Below are 22,831 nucleotides of genomic sequence, written 5' to 3'. Positions count from 1 at the left end.
AGTCTTCATACCAAGGCAATGAGGTGGGTCCTGTTGTTATCTCCATTTAATGGTGAGAAAATTGAGGTTTAGAGAGTTTGAATAACTTGTCTACTTCAAGGGGCAAGTGGCAAACCTGTGGTTTGAACCTGAGCCATCTGACTGCATTCTAACCATGAAACTACGAATCTGTTTTCTCTGTTAAATGGTGCTCCTCTAGGGTGAGAACTGCGTCTTATCTGTATTCTGACTCTAGCACATAGGTCCTCAACAATTGTTTTTAGAGTGAATTAATCCCTGTTACTTAAACTCAGCATCCGGAGCACAACCTCAGACACTGCTGTTCCTATCTCTTCCTTCGCTATCTCACTCCTTAACAAATTCAGTCTTGACCTTCCTTCTAAGCCCAAAGAGCTTCTGCTTTTGCATAGGAATGAGCTTCCCTGGGTGGTCTGTGATCTCCTCAAGCATTGCTACCACTGTCTCAAGGGAACTGGACTGCCTTGTCAAGACCCTGCTCCCTTCACAGAGTTCTCCCCTGGGGCCACTCATGCTCCACCTCTCTGTGCTCTTTCTTCTTGGGGAAGCGATAAGCATATGACTTCCTCGCCAGCACATAGGCCATAGTCCTATCACTGTCCTTCAATGGACTTCCCTCTTCTGGAGTCCACTCCATCCATTGAGCATTCCCTCGTGCCAAGACTTACTGACTTCTGGGCAGGTCCCACTCCTTCTTCAAGAAGTTCCCACCAGGCTCATGGTCTTTCCCTCTCCAGCTCCCATTGCCTCCCTTAAGGATTCCCACCCTCATATTGATGACCTTTCCACTGTGCTGGCTTCAAACCCTTCAGTTCCACAATCAAAAATCCTTCCTCTCCTAATGTCTGTAACATCAGCCCAGTCCCAACCCCAGATTCAGTCACTGCAAAGATGCTGCTCTTTGTCTGGCTCTCTTGTCTTTCTGCTGCAGTCTCCCCGTTCACCCTCCTTGCCAACTCATAGGCCTGACCAAACCCTTTCTATTGTCTCCACTCCTCCATGTTGCTGGGGAAGTTCAGGGAACCAAGCTGTTTGGATCCATTCCAAATTCCTCTGGTGCAACTTCAAAAGGATCCTCTCTGCTGCTTGGTCAGCCTCTCATCACCTGCACCTCGCTTCCTCTTCCACTTGCTAGCTAGCATCTCTTCTAAACCTTCCCATCTCCTAGAGCTGAGCTCCACTTCCCAGAGATGTCTGTGTCTCCTCCTTGACTGCGGAGGCCATCTCACTGGGGCTCTCACCACCTCCCTGCACTCCTCCACGTTCCCTTCTTTCCCATCTCAGAGGGAAAAATCTTTCTCTTCCCCTTCATCCTTTAGGATGCTCATGAAGAATAATGGAAAAAATATGAGCTTTGAAAACTGACAACCTTGGGCTTGAATTCCAGCTCAGTTATCAAGTGGTTTTGTGTCTTGGAATAATCTATTTAATGTTTCAGGTCTTACTTTCCTTGCACCTTGGTGGGCGTGAACATAGTATCTGCCTCAAAGGGATTTGTAGAGAGGCTGGCATGGTCTGAGGCACAGGAAACATGTGGCATCTGCCCAGACTTTCTGAGTCTTCTCCCCCCACTCCCACATCCAGCTGAGTCCCCAATCCCGTTCCCTTTCTCTTCAGGTACTTTGTCCCATCAATTACCTCCTACTTATTTTTAAATTTTTTGACTTTCCCTTTGACTAAGTATTTTCTGTTGACATAAAAATATGAAGTTCTCCTTTACTCCCAAATTCCTTTCTGTGATTCTGCTAACAATTCCAGCCTCCGTTCTCCCTCCCTTCTTAATTTTATCTCTTGAGAAAGTAGTCTACACTAGCCAATTCTGTTTCTCTCCCACCCACACTCTCCTTCATCCTTTGCTGTCAGGCCTCAACACCTCGTCTCCCTCCCTCATCACTGTACTTAAATAGGGTTCCTAAAGCCATGATAATCTAGGCCCTCGGATTCTTGGCTTTCCTTGATCTTCAGCCTGCCGTACTCATCTGCAGCACTGGACCGTGCCAACGCCCTGCTTCTGCTTGAGAAATCTGCCTTGACTATAAGTCATTGTATGAGTTTGGTTCTCCTCCTACCTCTCTTTCTACTCTTTCAGTTCATTCATTCAGCATTTTTTAAATTGAGCGTCTATTACAAACCACAACTGTGCTAGGTGCTGGGGACACAGTGGTGAATTATACAGGCATCGTCACTGGTCCACTGGCCCCTGAAGTGTATGGTCTAAGAGGGCAGACATCAGACAAACAGTCATCTGTTTTCTCTGTCTCAGTTACCTGTTGCGTCCCTGTGTGTGTGTGTGTGTGTGTGTGTGTGTGTGTGTTCACCTATTTGCAAGAATGTTACAAACGCATATAACAGGGAGGAAGACTGAGAGAGGGGAAGCCAAGGAAGGACAGTTTGAGGAAGTGATATTTAAGCTGAGATCTGCAGGATGAATAAGTGTTAGCTGGCTGAGGAGTGGAGAGCTTGGAGGGGTGGCTTCCAGGAAAAAGAAGGAAAGCTGTGAAGGCTCTGAGGTGAGAAGGTGCTTGGCAAATTCAAGAAACTGAAAGCAGGCCAGTATAGCTGAAGGTGGTGGCGAGATGGCGTAGGAGCCCTGAACAAAGATCATGCAGGGTGTTGTGAGGCGTGGAGAAGGTGTGGGATTTACTCCCAAGAACAATGGGCAGCTACTGAAGACCTCTCTCCCCCCGCCTGTTCCCTCATTTGGGGGTGTGCCTCACAGATGGGTTTCGCTCTCTGCTCTGCTCTTGGCCCATTCAATCCTATGGCTGAGTAATCACTTCTCTGTGGTTGATTCCTAAATCCTAATACCCTCCTGAATCCCAGTCCTTTTCCCAGCTACCATCTAAGATTATATACTGGGGTCTCTTTCGGATACTGCAGATTAAATGTTAGAAATTAACCTCATTTTTCTTTTCAAAATCCTTCCTTCTCCTGTATTCCCCATCTTGGTCAATTGCTCCACTGGGCCTCCTATGAACCCAGATTGGAAATGCTGGTGTCTTCTTGACTTCCCCCTTTTTTTCACTCATTCATTTATGTTGAGGATACAGCAGGGACCCAAACTGATGGAACTTGCATTCTGTGGGGACACCCAACAATAAACACATTGGGACTTGCCTGGTGGTCCAGTGGTTAAGGCTCTGCGCTCCCAATGCAGGAGGCCCGGGTTCGATCCCTGGTCAGGGAACTAGATCCCGCATGTCGCAACTAAAGATCCCACATGTTGCAACTAAAGATCCTGCGTGCCGCAACTAAGACCCAGCGCAGACAAATAAATACATAAATATTTTTTAAAAAAACAATAAACACATCAACATGTATTATAATGTCAGTTAGTAAATGCTATCAATAAAAATAAAGCAGATATGGGCCTCCCTGGTGGCGCAGTGGTTGAGAGTCTGCCTGCCGATGCAGGGGATACGGGTTCGTGCCCCGGTCCGGGAGGATCCCATATGCCGCGGAGCGGCTGGGCCCGTGAGCCATGGCCGCTGAGCCTGCGCATCCGGAGCCTGTGCTCCGCAACGGGAGAGGCCACAACAGTGAGAGGCCCGCATACCGCAAAAAAAAAAAATAAATAAAAAAAAAAAAAAAAATAAAGCAGATAGAAAGTGAGGGGTGGAGATGCTGCTTATTTTCATCAGAGGAGGTCTCTTTGAGGAAGTAGATTTGAGTAGAGGCCAGAATGAGATGAAGGAACAAGCCATGTGAATATTTGGGAAAGAATGTACCAGGCAGAGGGAATAGCAAATGCAAGGTCCAGAGGTGGGAGCATGCTTGAGGAGCAACAAAAAGATCAGTGGCTGGAACGCATCAAGTGACAGGTTGAAAGTAAAGAGATGAAGCCAGAGAAGCGGCACATACAGACTGCACTGTTAAGAATGGAAAGGGGTTTGGAATTTAGTTCTAAGTGTGATGAGAAGCCTTTGGAAGGTTTTGATCAGAAAAGTGACATGATCTGATATACAAAGACCAAAGGGTCCCTCTGGCTGCTGTGAAAAGAACAGACTATAGGGGGCAAAGTGAAGACCACATAGTAATCCACGTCCTCTCCATGTCACAGGGTCTTGCCCACATCCATCCCTCTCTCCCATCTTCACAACCACTGCCCTAAGCTAACCCCCTCCATCTCATACCGGAATTGTTGTTGGGATCTCATAAATGATCTTCCTGCCTCCTTCCAGAGCAAGGCTTTCCCTTGCTCAAGCCTTCAGTGCTTCCCCACCCCACAGAAATGAAGTACAACTACTTCAGTCTTTTTATTTATTTACTTATTTACTTTTGGCTGCCTTGGGTCTTCACTGCTGCTCACAGGCTTTCTCTAGTCGCGGCAAGCGGGGGCTACTCTTCGTTGCAGTGCACGGGCTTCTCATTGCAGTGGCTTCTCTTGTTGTGGAACACGGGCTCTAGGCACTGGACTTCAGTAGTTGTGGCACGCGGGCTCAGTAGTTGTAGCTCGTGGGGTCTAGAGCGCAGGCTCAGTAGTTGTGGTGCACAGGTTTCGTTGCTCCACAGCGTGTGGGATCTTCCTGGACCAGGGCTCGAACCCGTGTCCCCTGCATTGGCAGGCAGATTCTTAACCACTGCATCACCAGGGAAGCCCAACTTCCTCAGTCTTATATTCAAGGCCCCTCTTGTCTCCCAGCCTTATCTCTCACTGATGCCTTTCACATACCCCATGCTAAAGTCACAGAGAACTACTCAGTTTCCCATGTAAGCTTCTTGCCTTCCCATCTCCAAGTTTTTGCCTAACTTGTTCCATCTTCTCATGAAGGATTCTCTCACCATCATCCATCTCTGTATATTCCAGATTTCCTGACCCTTTCCTGATCATCCCAGGCATCAGGGATTCTTCTTGCATTTGGACTCTTACACCTTTCCAATGACACTAGTTATTCTCTACGTAGTTCTAACTCTTTATTACACATCTTATCTTCCTCACTAAATCATAAATTCCTAGAGGTCAGGGTCCAACTTGGATATATATCTGTGCACTTTCCATCCACAGGGCCTAGCCCAGTGCTCACAGTGAGTACACCACAGATATTTGTCCAATGAGTGAGTTGCTGGCATCAGAGTATTTAAACAGTCTATTTGGAGAGCACAACCAAGTCTTAAACCCATGCAAGTGAATAATATGACAGTATATAACGGAGGGATAAATCAGGTGGCACATAGTCTATGGACCAGAGGAATCTAGAAGGGACATCAGGAGGAGGTGGACTGCTCAGGGAAGACCTGATAACAGCTGATGCTTCTGGAGTGTTTATCACGTGCTGGGGTCTGGGCTGAATGCTTTACATGCATTATCTCACTCTTCTCATCTACCTTGTGCTACAGGTACTTACATGTAAGTAAATGCCTCATCTACAGATGGGGAAACTGAGGTAGGAAGGTGAAGTAATTTCCCTGAAGTCACAGTGTTATAAAGTCTACAGACTTGTGATTTGAACCCATGCCTGTCTAATTGGTTAACCTATAGCAATCACCCCAGTATTCACACAAAGGAAAGGCTCAGCTGTGAAAATAGGGTTTGCATTTTATTTCCTGTCTCATTCCAAAATGGATCTAAAGCAGCTAAATATGAGATGAGCTATGCCTGAGAAGATGACTAGGATTTAAGGATGAGGTAGGTGTTTCAGGTTAGGAAAGCAGCTATTTGTGGACTATAAGGCAGACTTGTTCCCGGGTAGCAGCAGTGAGCTGACTAAATTGGTGGATATATCTGGAGACTGGTTGGGTGGGTAAGTGGATACAGTGTGTGGAGGGCATTCAATGCCAGGAAGCATTGTTGAGTGTTGATGTGCTAGAACACAAGGAGAGGTTGAAGGGTGTATGAGCTGGTCAGGACATAACTCCATTGAAAGAACATTCACTGGGACAGATTTTGCACTAAGCAGATGAATGGAACTGTAGGGTTTCCCTGAGTAAGCCCTTGCTCTCAAACAGCTAACAGTCTTCTGGGATAAACAACCCATAGGATGCAAACAAAGCACAGTGGAGACCGAGCTGGGAAAGAAGAGTTTTAATGAAGGATCTGGGGTACTTTCTGGGGCTGTGGCATTTGGAACAGGCCTTGCAGATGAGTGGGGTTGGAAGAATAGAAGAGGGTGGCCACTTCTGGCACTGGGGAAAGGTGGTTTTTAGAGAGCATTACCCTGATAATCATATACAGGCTGGACCAATGAGCAGTCTCTCACACATTTCTGAGGAAGAGATGCACTTTGGGCCAAAAATCCATCTGCACAGGGAGCAGTACCGTGAAAAAGACTTAGGGGTCTTAGCAGTCAGCAAGTTCAATGACAGAACAGAGCTGCTTAACAGTCAAAGGAGCTCAAGTAATCTGCAGCTGCCTTAAAAGATGGTCAGTGTTGCATATCCAGCTCCAGACTATATCCTGAGAATTTTGTCAATTTGAGGGCCAAGCTCTACACCAGCAGTTCACAACTGGGGGTGATTTTGACCTTCAGGGGACATTTGGCAAAGTCTGGAGACATTTTTCGTTGTCACACTGGGAGGGAATTCTACTGACATCTAGTGGGTAGAATCCAGGGATTCTGCTAAACATCCTACACTGCACAGGACGGCTCCTTCCCCTGCCCCTCACAACAAAGAATTATCCAAACCAGGTATCAGTCCTCTAATTGATAGAGGACTGATACCTGGTCTGGAGGATGCTCTGGAGGATGCTCTAGAGGATGCTCTAGAGGATGAAGCAACCAGAGCGTGGTTAGTGGTAGGGACAGTTTTTACAACAGTGTCACTAGGAGCAGTTGAAAAACCTGGGAATATTTATACTAGAGGAGATTTAAGGACCTGAGAAATATCTTAGAGCAGCAAAAAGAACCGAACTGTCCAGAGCAACTGCCCAAATTTCCACCATCGCTCACCCTAACTATTGCAATGGGAGTCCAACCAGACCCAATGTTGGAAATTTAAGAAAGTCATTGTAATAGCAAACACTTATAGCATTTACTGTATTTCAGGCACTCTCCTAAGAGCTGTACATATACCAACATATTTAATTGTCACAACAAACCCATCACACCTATTTTACAAACGGAGAGACTGAGTCACAGAGAAAAGGGTAAGTGATCTGCTTAAGATCACAAAGCTTAGCAAGCAGCAGAGCCAGAATTTGAACCTAGGCAGCTGTACTCTTAACCACTGTACAGTGTTGCTATGCTGCATTGGAAAGAAACAGATCTGGGCTTAAATCCCAGCCTTACCACTTAATAGCTGTGTAACAACTGGCATGCTACTTAACCTCTCTGAGCCACAGTTTCTTCATCCTGCATAACAGGGATAGTAAGATGATAAATAGTTACCAGTCCTTCCATACAGTGATGAATGTAGTTCTCACAGGAACTCAAGGACAGGCATATTTATTACTCTTATTTTATACACATGAGGATTTTATGGCTTAGAGAGGTTGAATGACTTGCTCAGGGTCACACAGAGATGAAGAGGAGAGTTAGGATTTAAATCCACATTTGTCTGACTCCAGAACCTTTTTTTAACTACAAAGCCATTACATTTGCAAGTCTGTGCTGAAGGGAGCATGACAAAGCATATAAAATTTCCTGGAACATAGTAAGCAATCAATGATAGCTATTTATTATTGTATTAGTAATCGTAGTTGTTATCTTCATGACCAGAATGCACAATCAGGTGCACAGAAGGCAATGTACTATCCTAGCCAAAAGAACAAGATCAGCAGAAAATGAATGATGCAGTGGCTTATGTGCAGATCACAACCCCTCAGCCAGCTATTCCATAATCTTGAGCTTTAGCCTCCGCAGTAAAGTGGTGTCACGTTTGATTCATTTGTCCTGCTCTCAGCACAGTCTACTATTCATAGAACGGGAGTGGGAAGAGAAGGGACAGTGTGAGGCTAATTTAATGTCAAGGTTTCATAGCCCATACATTTCATAGTCATAATAAAAAAAAGAGGAACGTAGTGCCTTGTGCAAAATGGGAAAAGGCACCACATACACACTCACATACTGCACTGTAAATAAAACCACAGCTCACGAGATGGTTAATTCTACCCGGGAAGGATTTTGTTTTTAAACAACTGCCTGATTTCACTGTAGGGAATGCTGTGTTAGTGCTTTCTGCAGAGAGAGGGTGGCATCTGCCTGGCTGGAGGGCTGGCAGCACACAGAATCTGCCTGCAATGGATTCTTAAACATGGAATCGTGGCTAATGGGATGTCAGACAGGAAGAGACTGAGAGCTGCTTGCAGTGATGGAGGTAGGTACCGAGGGCAATGGGAGCTCTGGGCAGGGGGCCACCAACTGCCTAGGTGGGGGAGAATGATCAGAGAAAGTTTCATAGGGAGGGGATATTTGAGCTGGATCTTGAAGGATGAATAGGAGTTTGTCTGGTGGAGAAAGGGGGAAGGTACACAGACCAGAGAACAACAGTACTGCAAAATGTCTGTGACCTGGGAGCACATGACCACTCCTGAAATACCTCATGGATGATTCTGGCAGGAGCTCAGGGAGAGAGGGGCGTGGAGTGAGGGAGATAAGGCTGGAAATGTGGGATGCAGTCAGCTCATAAAGAGCCTACAGCCCTACAAAGGCTTCTGGACAGTGTGAGATAATGGAAATGATTTCTGGCAGTGCAGTAAGAGGAGAAATGTCCTGGGGTTTGGAGTGAATTGGCTCTGAGTTCCATTACTTGTTAGCTATATTACTGAGGACAAATTACTTTACCTCTCTGAGTCTCAGATCCATGTTTATAAGATGGGGACATAACGCCTGCCCCAGAGGGTGGTTGATAGGATGAAACAAGGTGAAGTATAAATTCCTAGCACACTCACGGCATATTGTAGGCTCTCGTGAATGTTAATCCCCCTTTATTGGATAGGTGAAGGGGAGGTGTTTCCCACAGGGCAGAGTTTCCATCTGATTTCTGTTTTAGAACAGCAACTCCAACAGATTGTACTAGGGATAGACTGGAGGCAGAAAGAAGACTCCACTCAGGAGGTTGCTTTGCTGGTCTTGATCTATAAATGTTGAATTTTAATAGCTTCAGTTTCAGGGGGTTACATTCTCATTACCAGGTTCCAGATTCTGGGCTATATCTGTGGTTCCAATACCTGGACCTCTCTGAGAAGACTGGATAATGAACTGTCTTAGCTCCCTCAGTTTCTATAAGGTTGAAGGTACACAATTCAAGCAAGTTCAAGTTTATTTGACCACATACAATCTGTCTCACTCCTGTTCTCCATTTCATTCATTCATTCATTCATCAGGCAAGCATTTATTGAGGGTCAACCAATACCTGGGTTGCAAGGGTTTGGCAGATACAATTGCCTGCTCTCCCATCTGTGTGGTTTTATAGATCAGAACTTGAAAAAACAGTGATGCCAACCCTTCCCAGGGCCCACATATCACTGAGGCTTCCCACGGGTCAGTTCAACTCATTCCTGGCTTTTGTGGAAGGTAATTAGCTGGACAGAGAACATGGACCAATGAAGACAGTCCTGCTGGAAAATTACTTCCCTGTGCCACACTTTTTCAAGCTCCCAATTTTCTAAAATCTCAGCAAGAAATTGTGAATCTGAGATCAGAGATCCTGAACTGTGTCTTTCTCAGAAAGAGATCAGAAAAAGATAGATGAAAAGAAATAGCTGAAGGCCAATGGTGGCTTCTTACTCCTGATTGGACTTTAGGAAATATATCCAGAGAATAAAGTGGATTCCTCAATTTGATAAATCAAGGAATCTTACCTCAAGTCATGAGAATTTAGAGAATTAACCAAGAAAAACTCTATTGATGTGGTTAAGCAACAGTGCTATCACCAAAACTAAAAGATTGGAGTCTATGATGTCAAAACTTCCACATCTCATTAAGAAACCCTCAAACACTTGCTTTTCCTCCCAAATCCAGACCATTGTCTCTTCCTCTTGTGGACCATTCCATGAGCCTTCTCACGGGTCTGTGGGCTACGGTGCAGACACTTTCCCGCCCATTCTCCATGGTGTCCTCAGTGTGCTCGGCCCAGACAGAGAGGAGGACCCCAGCCGCCCTCTGCCCAGGTGCCTCTCTGACTCCCCGTCTCCCTCAGGGGGTGTGTCAGGCTGCTAGCTGGGTATCAAGGCTGCTCCAAGCCAGCCTCTCCTGAGCTCCACCTCCGACAGCTCTCCTTCTTCCACTCAACTTTTATTATACAGCGGGATGGAGCTGGGACACAATGCTGTGACTTTGTAGCTGAGAGTTATTTTCTTTTCCATCCCCATTTCCTTAACATCCAGCCCAGTTACCACTTCTTCCAGGCACCATTCCCTGCCTCTCCCTCCAGAGGGAATGCCCTCACCTGCAGGGTCACCTCTGTATTCTAATGTCTCCCATGTGGCATTTTCAATGTTGTGTTATACTTTATTGGATACTGTGTCTTTCTTACCTGCAGTGACATTGACACAAAAGGACATGGACTCTGCCTTATATTTCCTTGTTTCTCCACCGCCAGGCACAGTGCCCAGCACATGATACAAAGCTCCATATGTGATTTTTTTTTTTTGAGTTGAATTGAATGATGAAATGGAAGGGAGGGGACGAACAGGTGTTCCAAAATAGAAGACAGGAAATAAGACCAACCAAATCTGGTTCCTCAGCAAACAGTCGACACCCCTCTATTGTGGGGGGCTTCTTTGTGCAAAGGGCTGGGAACTGGGCCCTGAGAACCACCCAGCCTTTGCCCTTGTGGCCTACTGCTTCAGACTGTGGGCTTTGGAGCCAACTGTGTTGGAATGCCAGGCCTGCCACTTTCTGTGTGATCGCAGGCAAGCTACTTAACTTTCTATACCTTGGGTTTTCATCTGTAAAACCAGGGCAATGATGATCCTTAATCATAAAATTTTGTCATGAGAATAAATGAAAAAGTCCTTGTGGAGCACTTAGACTAGTGCCTGGCAGAGGGAGCATGGGATATATGTCAGCTATTATTACAGAGCTCACAGTCAAGCAAATTTAGTCACCTGAGGATCAAGAGAGTCATTACTGAGATAATACTATTTTCTTGGTGGAATCTGCACACACACCTGCAGAAGGGCTCTAGACTTGTTGGGTAAAAAAAAATTTTTTTTTTTTGTGGTATGCGGGCCTCTCACTGTTGTGGCCTCTCCCGTTGCGGAGCACAGGCTCCGGATGCGCAGGCTCAGCGGCCATGGCTCACGGGCCCAGCCGCTCCGCGGCATGTGGGATCTTCCCAGACCGGGGCACGAACCCGTGTTCCCTGCATCGGCAGGCAGACTCTCAACCACTGCGCCACCAGGGAAGCCCTGTTGGGTAAAATTTTGGATGAGATGCTCAAGGATGGGGCTTTGATGCCAGAGGCATTATTGGCGGGAAAATAGATGTGGTGGTTGAAATGCTTTTTCAGGGGTGCTGGGACCAGCTAGCCCTCAAGTTTTTGTGGGATAGTCAAGGCAGTGGCTAGAGCCAAACGGCTGAAAACACCACAAGGAATGGGTCTGTGGGGAAAGAAAGAGAGGAGATCAGACTGTCAATACCTGGGCAGAGGGCTTTGGCAAGGAAAGTGAGTTTTCAAAGCTGAACTTTTGATCTACTTTTCTTTACGGTGTGTGATACAGCGCTCTCCTGACCTTCCTAAGAGGTCCTCAGTGGAGTCCTCTGCACTCTCTTTGCTGCTTGGAGTCGGTTTTTTTAGCGAGGCAGTGTGAAGTCTGGGCTCTACGTGGTTGGTGAGAGTACTGGTGTCCCCAGGAGGCCAGCCACATCTGGCCCAATGTGAGAGGTTCAATGAGAAAGGCACTTTGGGTACACAGAAGCCAGAGAGGCAAAAGCAGCCTTGGGAGCAGCTAGAGAGAATATTGCCATTGCTAAATGTAGCGTTAAACAGTACAATACAGTCAAGTTCTAGTGTCTTGTGTCTGCCCCTCAGGGGTGCCAGCAGTAGATAAACTAACACTAGTCACTGCACATCTCTGGGGAGTTACCATCACCTCTCATGTTGTACCCAGTTATGCTGTTTCCAGCTGGGACAGGTAAGGAACATGGCACCTGCCCAAAGAGTTGACATGGATGGCTCTGTGTGCCTGAAATGCCAAATAGGACCAAAAGACGCAGCACTGGAAAACCTCCAAAAGCCTCCATGATAGTATGCATTAGTTAATAGATCAACCACTTGGATGCCCTAACTCAAATTGGAGTTCTGACCTCTAAACCCAACTATTCCTAGACAGTTTAGTTTTTTTCATTTTCAGCTGACTAGCTTTGAGCACTTACTACCGGCCAGGTGCTGTGCTAAGTGCTTTACTTGCATCATTTCTTTTCGTCTTCCCTGAAACCTGATAAGTTCAGTAAAATTATTAGCTCCACACTGCAGATGAGAAAATTGAGGTTGAGAGAGGCTAATTGACCAGTACAAGGTCACACAGCTTGAAAGTAGTGGAGGTGGAGTTTGCACCCCGCCAGGTCTCTTGGAATCCAGAGCCAGAGAACTTAATAACTATGTTAACTGGTTTGGAAGGGATCAGAGGTTATCCAGTTCAATCAGTTGTATACCTAGAGGGAGCAACTTGCATTTGGAAAGTACATGGGACTAGGAGACTGTTTTTGTTTTGTTGGAGGCACTTCTGTATGACACTGGGCAAGTCACTGAACCTTCCTGGGCCCCAGTTTTCTCTTGCAAGAGAAGAGAAGAGTTAATGTTCTGTTTACCTCATAGGTATGTTTTAAGGCCTAATATAAGGAGTGGAACAGGACAAAAGCTACTGCTTTGCCTTGAACAGACAGCAGGCATATTCTAGTCATCTTTCGTGGGGTAGCTAATTTCTGGTACATCCAGCCAAATGTGATTAACAAGGAAAAATTTAATATAGAACCACTCCCTTTTCTGACTCACTAAGAAAATGAGATAATCTTGAATATTGCATTAAAATAAAGAATTTAAAAGTTGACTTTGATTTTTGGCGGCTCTGTGCTAGGCATTTTCATATGCATTTAATCTCCAGTAAAACAAAATAAGGCTCCCAGGTGGTTAAGTGCTTTCCTCCAACCACACAGCTAGTAAGTAGTGAGGATTTGAACCCAGCGCTGCTTGGGTAAAACCTATGGGGTTTACCCATAGGCACTTTTTGCAGCAAGGACTTAGACCAGATCCATTCAATTTGCTTATAGTAGAAGTGAACAATTCTGTTTTCATAGAGCCCCACTGTTTCAAATGAAGTCACCGTAACATCGCCAGGAAGGCACCTAATGTCTGCAGGCACCCAAATGGAAGAGTTTCTGTTTCATCCTCCGCATGTCAAAGTCTAAAACTTTAGCAACATCCAACCTCTCCTAAACAAATTAACCAGCCGCAAATTATAGAAGAGCCAACAGAAACAGAAGACATAGGTATCACTCGTTAAGGGATAACTTTCATAGCTTTGAAGTAAAGGAAGAATTACATTAAAAAAAAATGATGAACTATTTGAGTGCAAAACATTTAAAATGTGAAACAATGACATAAAATTAAAAGGTAGACAACAAACTGAGAAAATAATTGTATAAAGGTGATTAAGTATTCAACTACATGATATATGTATATGAAGAAATAATTCAAATTTTAAAAGAAAAATAAAACCCAAGATCTCAATAGATCAGCGACCTAAGGACATGAAGAGAAAACTTAGAGAACAAAATACAAATATTAAACACTTAGCCTGAGACACATTTTTCCTGAGTAATAATCAAAGAATTATAGATTAAAATAATATTTACCATCATAATAACATTTAATATTTTATAACTCTTCACATTTACTAAGTGCTTAATATATATAAATTCATTTAATCCCAAAAACCTCCTTAGGAGATGGTGCTATTTCCATTTCATAGATTAGGAAACCGAGGCCAAGTGAGGTTCAGTAACTTGCTCCAATCAGACAACTAGTTAGGGTATAGCTGAGATTTAAATGCAGACAGTTTGGCTCTTACATCCATGTTACACTTAGGAAATTAACAAAAATAAAAATACTTAAAAATATTTTTACTTTTTTGAATATTCCGTGCCAGTAAAGTTCTTGAGAGACCCAGTTCTGGTTTCTTTACAAACTGGTACAACTCTTTTGAAAAGCAATACAGTGATAGGTAGCAAGGGCCATAAAAATGCATGTTTTGATATGGAAACAACCTAAATGTCCATTGACAGATGAATGGATAAAGAAGGTGTGGTACATATATACAATGGAATAATAGCCATAAAAAAGAATGAAATAATGCCATTTGCAGCAGCATGGATGCAACCAGAGATTATCATACTAAGCGTGGAAAGACAAATACCATATGATATCACTTATATGTGGAATCTAAAATATGACACAAATGAACCTATCCACAAAACAGAAACAGACTCACAGACGTAGTGAAGAGACTTGTGGTTGCCAAGGGGCGGGGGTGGGGGGTGGGGAGGGAGAGGGGTGGATTGGGAGTTTGGGGTCGACAAATGTCAGCTTTTATATATAGAATGGATAAACAACAAGGTCCTACTGTACAGCACAGGGAACTATATTCAATAAACTATGATAAACCATATGGAAAAGCATATATATATAAAAAGAATATATACATATATATGTATAACTGAATCACTTTGCTACACAGCAGTAATTAACACAACATTATAAATCAACTATACTTCAATAAAAAAAAATATGTGTTTTGTTCTAGTAAGCTCCCTCACTGGCATGTAGATTGGGGAAATAATTCAACAGAAGCAGAAATCTATATGTAGGCAGTTGTTCACTGAATTGTTATCTAGACCAGCCCTGTCCAGTATAAATATAATATAAACCACATATGTAATTAAAAATTTTCTGGGAACCATATTAAAAGAAGTAAAAAGAAATGTGAAACTAAATAATTTATTTTATTTAACCCATATATTCAAATATAATTTCAGCATCAATAATCAATATAACCACTTGCATTTATTTTTTTTGAATTTTTGAATTTTATTTTATTTTTTATACAGCAGGTTCTTATTAGTTATCTATTTAAACACTTGCATTTATTATTTCTTATGCTAAGTCTTGGAAATCTGGTGCGTATCTTATACTTAAATTACATCTCAATCCAGACTAGACACATTTTAAGTGCTCAATAGCCACATGTGGCTAGTGGCTACCAAACTGAATAGCACAGACAGACTTAGAATAGCAGAAAATGGGAAATAGACAATGATATCAAATGGTGAGAATGATTTAGAAAATTATGGTATATCAGCCTCTGGAATTGTATAAAGTCATTACCAATAGTAATACTAAAATCCATAAAAATATATTAAATGTTTATGCTTTGTTAAATAAAAAATTTAAAAATATAAACTATTAGTTTAGTAGATATTTAAAATGTGTCTATATGCAGACACATGGATGAAAGAGGATGTGCAAACATTAAAATAGTTGTGTTAGCAAACTGGGATTTAAAGTTGATTTCTTTGTCAAAAATTTTTTTTCATTTAAATAGGCATTCAACATCTATTCCTATTAAGAGAGTTTTCTAAACAGAAAAAGGACAAAGGAGGAATATTCCATACAATACACAAATATTTGGAGATTCAATTTTCTATGTTTTAAAAACTATATACCCTAATAAATTTCCCATACTACTTATCATATGGGTTTACCCACACTTTGGTATTCTCCTGATAGAGAATTTGGTATTTGAGATTGCTGGTCTTTTTTGTTTGCTTATGTTAATGTTCTTAAAGAGTAGATTTATTTAAAAAAAATCATTCACAAACCTTTGAATAATATATTTTCTGGACAATGTGATGTTAGGACCATCGTTCATACTTTGTAATATATTTAATATACATTTTTATATATTATATTTCTTTCCTTTGACCTACGAGCTATACTGAAAGCTAACCCAAAGATGCCCAATTTTCCTGTGGATTTCTAGAGACAGAAACTAATGAATAAAAGTCTAGCTATTTCAGAAAAATATAGAAAATTTGATTTTAGTTTTCATTAATATGCCTAGCTCAGAAGTAAAATGAGAAATGGATAAGTTTGAAAAAGAAGAATGGCTGGAATCACAAAAATGATTCTAGAATGGAACACAGATTCCATCCATATTCCAAACTGATTCCAGAAATGGATGGGTTAGATAAAGACTGATGACTGGATTCTGAACCAGGAGAGGCAGCCTCTTCAGAGGGAAGGGCATGAGTGTGGGGTCAGAGAAAATAGTTCTTTACCTTCTACTACCTTGGGGAATTGCATCTTTGTTTCCATAGCTGTAGAATCGGAAGGCATAATCTCAGCCTCATAGGTAGAGAGGATTAAGTAAGAGCATGCCCTTCATTATTCATTGCACGCTATCATTTTACAGTTGAGGAAGGTAAGTCCAGAGTGGTGCAAACAGTCTTGGAACCCAGATGTCTTGCTTGAGTCAGGATTCTTCAAGCACAAAGGCTGGAATCCCAGGCTCTGGAGTCAAAGTGCTGTTACAGCATTGGCTCTGCCAGCCTCTGACACCGTGACCTTGAGCAAATTGCATACACTCTCTGTCTCAGTTTCCACACATGTACAGTGGGGACAATAACTGTGTCTAATTCAAGATCAAGTGTGGTAATTAAAAAGTAAAGCTAAGTATGGTATCTGGCATGTTGCAAGCTTTCAGTAATTGTCCCCTATTATTAGTGGTGGTCCCCAAACCAATTCTTATGATCGTCTTTATTTTACATTCAGCATGTATAGTTTACTCACTAATTGGCTGCATCTTTCCTTTAGACCTTAATGCTAAGGAATTAAATTTCAGTATTTCATAGAAAAATAAAATGGAGTTGGGGAAGGGGGCCACTGGACCACCACAAGAGGGAGTATTGGGGAATTTTATCTCAGACATTTTGGGGCAGACAAGTTGTGCAGGGGGAGAGGGACTTACAGAAAAGGAAGGGAAGGAGGAGATGGCGGTTCAGGAAAGAGCAGGGTATGGAGGTGTGGTTCTGATGGAGGAGAGCTTGCAAAATGTGAGCAAGAAGGCAGTGCAGCACCCTGGTAATAGTTGTCATTTATTGAGCACTTACTGTATGCTAGGCTCTGTGCCTCATCATCATTAGATTCTGCCTCTGGAAAATGGGAGTAATCATAGTACTTCCTTTATAAGAGTTGTTGTGGGTACTTTATGAGACACTATGTGTCAAACATTTGAAAAGCGAGTGCTTGACACATAATATAAAGTTAGTTGTTACTATTATTATTAAATCCCTCCTGTTTCAGATGAGGAAGGCTAAGTAACACAAATCATGGAGCTACTAAGTGGCAGAAATCACTTGCCGTCTAACTGCGAGGCTCTAAAATCCACAGAGCACCCAAGTTAAGCAGAGTCTTCCATCCTCCTCCCGCCACTCCAGCCCTACCTCTCAACCTTCTAGTGATGTCAAGGTGGGCTCTGCCATCACAGGGACCTGGAATGGAGCCCTGGCTGTGTGACCTGGGCAAGTCACTTCCCCTACAACCCAGTTTGCTCATTTTTGAAGTGGAGGATGGTATATCTCACAGGGATTTTGTAGGAATTCAGTAATATTTTCCAGGTAGAGTTGTTTAGCCTAATTGGCACATGAAAAGTACTCAATGGGTATTAAGCTGTTATTGTAATGTGGGCTCTTGGGTTCTTCTCAACTAAAGTTCCCAGCTGACATTTCCATACTTAATCTTTATTCTGGAACAGTCTGTGACAAAAGAAAACTCTCAGAAACCTAGGCTTTGACAGCTCCCTTGCTGTCTTTGTAATATGCCATTTTCTTAATTCAACACCATGTGAAGCAACATGGCTATCTCTTCTGGCTTCTAAATTCATTGACGGTGTCAGTTGGTGATGAAATGTCAGAGCACTTGGATCCAACTGTCCCACTGCCGTTTCCTGGCTTTCCCTGGGTGAATGGTAACATTTTCAAATGGATAAAAATCTCCAGGCAACGTCGCTCTCCTCCTCCAGAGCAGATTTATTACAGAGTGGTTGGCATTTCCACATGCTCCGAATTTGTCAGTGTCAGATTCGTATGCGTTCTTAGGTCTCTATACATATACAGGCATAATTTAAATCCCCAGCAAACAAAGGCTATTTTTCTAACTTGGAGATATTCCAAAAGATCTTTGCATTTCATCTATTTTTAAATGTTTGTGCAATTTAGAAGTATGGTAATATCAAATGGTACAGGGGAGGACTGAATATTCAGCTTCCAGCAACTGATCATGTGCCATGCGTCAGGCACTTTATATGCAATATTTTACTGAACTGTGGGATGGGTATGCATTATTTTCGCTCTACAGAAGGGGAAACTGAGGCTCAGCGAGATGAGCTACTAGCTCACAGTCACACACACACACACACACACACACACACACATGAAAGTCATACCAGCTGAGAATGGCTGAGGTGGGACACAAGCTGCTTTGATTTCATATTCTCCGTTCCTGCCTCTGCAGAATAAACTATTTACAGAGCACCTACCATGTAGCAGGCAGTGTGCAAGGCTCTGGTGATATAGCAGTGGAAAAAATAAGCAACAATTCCTGGCTTCAAGGAGCTTACATTCTGGTGGACAAATAACACAGATCAATTCTGTGACTTGGTGAAAAGTTCACCTTCACTGGATGGGATGGAGGTGGAGGAACAGACAGAATGCAAGGATGGCTGAGAGCATGGTTTCTGTTCCGTCTCAGATCACACCAGCATGAGACACGTTCAGGGTAGGTCTTTGGCAAGGGTTTGAGAAGCCTGTTGGTGCATTAAGCTGTGACAGTTCCAAGCAAGCCTCTATTCTCTCCCTTGCAATATTTAGGTTACGTCAGGGTTTTGATGGCACACATTGCTCCTCTAGAGCAAGTAGAGATAACGTGGGCTATTGAGCAGCAAGCCATGGGGCAAGGTGTTGTCAGGGCAGTGAGGATGGGGGAGTTGGAGTTCCAGGATGCTTCGAACAGGTACTCAATACGTAATAGCAGGCACACTGTGACCACAAGTACTCCTTTCCTCAAAATTCTATAGTGGAGTAAATGGAAAAAGAACAACTTACCTTCCTGTTGTTGTTATTTTCAAAAGTAGAATTGCTAGCTACCACTGATGTACCAATGTCAGGCACTGTGCTACATTTTTTGTGTGTATTGTCTAATTTAATTCCAAAAAAATGAAATTTAGACTCAGAGAAGCTAGTGAGTGGAGAAACTGAGATTCAAGTCTGAATCTTTCCAACTTCACACCAAGCTGCCTCTGTGGCTCCCCAGCAGGCTTTAAGGAGAATTAGAGTTAATTCGTGGTTTGCTCTGTGTCTTCTATATCCTTGCAACTCAAAGTGTGGTCTGTGGACCAGGAGCATCGGGAGCTTGTTAGAAATGCAGAGTATCAGGCCCCAACCCAGACCTACTGAATTAGAATTTGCTTTTTAATGGGACTCCTGGGTAGGCTGCAGTTTAAGAAGCCTCTTAAAGTGCTTAAGTTTAAGCACTCCTCTGTATAACTTGCCAAAAGATATGACATATACACTCTGGAAGATTGGGGGGGGGGAGATACTTCTCTCTGACTCCAAAAATTATCATTTCTAGAATTGAATTGATGGCTATTGTTAAATTTAATCAAGAAGTGAAAGTTTTAAAAACTTTTCTGGGTGCCCATTAAATAAAATTTAAATGGAAGACCACCGAGTGATCTACGAAGTTAGCTAAAATATAGACAGAATATTTCTGTTTCAAGGATGTTTTCCTAGGCTTTCTAGGAAAAGGGTGCTCATTGTTAATGACTTTTCATTTTCCCAGTGGAAATTTCAGATCATATAGACAGCAGTTTGGAGGATGAATAGGGTATGGGTGGCAGCCCATTAACCTGGATATAGGATAAGGTGTGGTGGATTTGAATATTTATCCCAAATTTGTCCATCGATTCACTTTACAGTCTTGGGCAAATCATCAAAGCCTGTCTATTTATCCGGTGGTCTTGGCCTGGGAACTTCAGCATAATGTGTGAGTGTTCTCATGCCATTATAAGGATAATAAGGGAAACCTGTTTTAATGGCAGGACTATTAAGTGGGTTAGTATTCCAGAACCTCAAAAATTCATAGGAGTTGACTAAACTGTTTGCTAGTCCCTTCCATCAACCAACAACCCAATCAATCAAACCATTAACAAGTACTTATTGGAAAGTTGCCATGTGTCTTGGAGTACAAAGGAAGTAATGCTCCTGGGGCAAAAAACAGTAATCATGAATCACTTTTCACCTGCTCTCTGTTCTGCAAAAACTAAGCACAGTGATGAGTGTAAAGATGCCGAGATGACAGGACCTGAGCACCAGGAACTATAGGTGGGTGACAGGAAGAGGACTGTGGTTCTTTTCCTGTTTGCTCCTGGCCTGACCTTTCTTGCCTGGAGCAGAGTTTCCAAAGGCCTGTTGAGCATCTACCCTGGAACACCAACGGAGGTCAGGTGCCGCGGTATGAGGGCAGAGAAAGTAGGGGCTTGGAGTCCCCTTAGCCCTTCTCTCACTTCTCCATTCAGTCCCAGGGTCCTAACCATTGTACCTCAGTGATTTTCTCGTCTCCCTTCCCTCCACATTCCACTCATTAGCTCGAGCCCTCTGGCCTCCCTAACATCCAGGACAGATCAGATCTTTTGCTTCCTCAACAACCTTTAATGGCCCCTCATTGGCTTCAGAAGTCCCACTGCCTTAGCCCGGCATTCAGGACCCTCCATGACTTGGCACCACAGTCTTTCTAGCCTCTAGCTTCACTCTGTTCATCTCTTCCCAATCTCTGGCCATGAAGATGTGGTCATCATGTCCATACCACACCGTGTATGTACCCAACACCACGCCTTTGTCCTGACTGTTCATTCTACCTAGACTGCATCGTCTGACATACTCCCCAACTTTCAGAATCTTCCTTCTCCCTCAAGTAGGTTTACACTTGAAGTCATGGAGACCTGAAGTCTGTGAAGACCTTCCTAATTTCTACTTACAACTTTTCAGAGTCTGTCTGGCATTATGACTAATCACAATTTTTTCTCCTCTGTCAGGCTGTGGGCTCCCAGAGCACAGTAGACATATCTTAAGCATCTTTGTGTCCTCAGAGGCTACCCAGTCCATGCTTCTTAACTGAAGAAGATTCCTAAGCAAAGGCCACCACCCATGGGACGCTACAGGAATCTACATATTTAGTATAAAGATGCACTGGAGGGTATCTTCATACAAAGGCAGAATGCAGCCATCACTTACTAGCTGTGTGATAAAGGAAAAATGAATTAACCTCTCTGAGCCTGTGTTCTCCTTGGTAAAATGGAGGTCGTGTTGTTGCAAAGATGTAAATGACTGTAAGTTCAGGATCATGAAGTTCCTGCTGTCTGAATATTTACACTTCTGTGACCTTTACCCTTTCTCCTCCCCCGGCCCCTTCCCCTTCACCCGACTTCTCCTACCAATTCTTCAGATCCCAACTTTGATGTCACTCTTTTCTTGCAAGTGCTCCCTGACTCCTCCACATCTGTGGAAAGTGCCCCTGGTATGTCTTTCCACAAGCCAAGTCTTTCCACATGGCTTTCCTCCCTCACTCTCTCATCTCTCTGTGATGTAATTCCTTGAAGACACATCAATAACTAGAGCAAGAACAGTAATATTTATTGAGCTCTTACTATGTGCCAGGGTCCATACTAGGTGGTTTTCACACTATCTTATTTGATCTCCACAGTGACCCTATGAGGTAAGGTTTTATTATTCCCATTTTACAGGTGAGGAAACAAAATAGAATAGATTTAATAAATTTTTCAAGATCACCCAGATAGTGAGTTTCAGGACTGGGATTCAAACCCAGCTCTGTCTAGCTTGGGGCCCATGTTCTTAAGACCATGCTAAGTGGCCCCTGCACCAATGCCTGTCATGCTCCAGAATATGCTGAAACAAACCAAAAAGCAAAAACAAAACAAAACCATGTTTAAAACCAGTGCTGGGGCTTCCCTGGTGGTGCAGTGGTTAAGAATCCTCCTGCCACTGCAGGGGACACAGGTTCGAGCCCTGGTCTGGGAAGATCCCACATGCCGTGGAGCAACTAAACCTGTGTGCCACAACTACTGAGCCTGCACTCTAGAGCCCGAGAGCCACAACTACTGAACACATGTGCCACAACTACTGAAGCCCGTGAACCTAGAGCCTGTGTTCTGCAACAAGAGAAGCCACAGCAATGAGAAGCCCGTGCACCACAACCAAGAGTAGCCCCCTCTCGCCACAACTAGAGAAAGCCCGCACACAGCAACAAAGACCCAATGCAACCAAAAATAAATAATAAATAAAAAACAAACAAGTAAACAAAAAAAAAACCCCAGTGCTTAGTAAATGGAAAATTGCTATAAGACATCTCCACCTTTCCTCCTTTTTTCCCCAGGAGGGTTTAGGGGAAATAAGGGAAGATCATCATTCTCTGGTTTGCAGCATGTTTGGGATTGAGCTCATTAGAAACCCATGGAAGTGAATTAAAGAAACATGACTTGTGCCAGCCTACCTAGCCACATTTTAGGTTCCTGGTGCATATGGGCACCAGCTCACTTAAAAAGCTTTTTAAACAAAAGCACACAACAGAAATGTTCAACATATGCTGGAGTAGGTAGGGATTCATGGAATCCTAAGTCAACTTGCTCTTTTTCTTTTTAATTAATTAATTTATTTATTTATTTATATTTTTGGCTGCGTTGGGTCTTCATTGCTGCACATGGGCTTTCTCTAGTTGAGGCGAGCAGGGATTATTCTTCATTGCAGTGCGTGGGCTTACTGCGGTGGCTTCTCTTGTTGCAGAGCACGGGCTGTAGGTTCGA

General features: G+C 43.3%; 1 long non-coding RNA gene across 2 annotated transcripts in view; it reads left to right on the top strand.

Annotated features, from left to right (window-relative positions):
• LOC309808433 overlaps positions 1-22,831 on the top strand; it is a 43,634-nt gene that overhangs the window by 5,011 nt on the left and 15,792 nt on the right. Inside the window, exon 3 of one of the 2 annotated variants that reach the window (XR_014294746.1) lies at positions 8,112-8,271. The exons of the other annotated variant lie outside the window; for it this stretch is intronic. This is a non-coding gene — a long non-coding RNA (uncharacterized lncRNA). The remainder of the gene's footprint in view (positions 1-8,111; positions 8,272-22,831) is intronic. 2 annotated transcript variants of the gene reach the window in all.

The sequence above is a fragment of the Mesoplodon mirus genome, assembly GCF_964341445.2.
Source record: "Mesoplodon mirus genome assembly, chromosome: 7".
Lineage (NCBI taxonomy): Eukaryota > Metazoa > Chordata > Mammalia > Artiodactyla > Ziphiidae > Mesoplodon > Mesoplodon mirus.
Note: the sequence above shows the minus strand (reverse complement) of the source record. Positions and strands in the feature narration are given on the sequence as shown.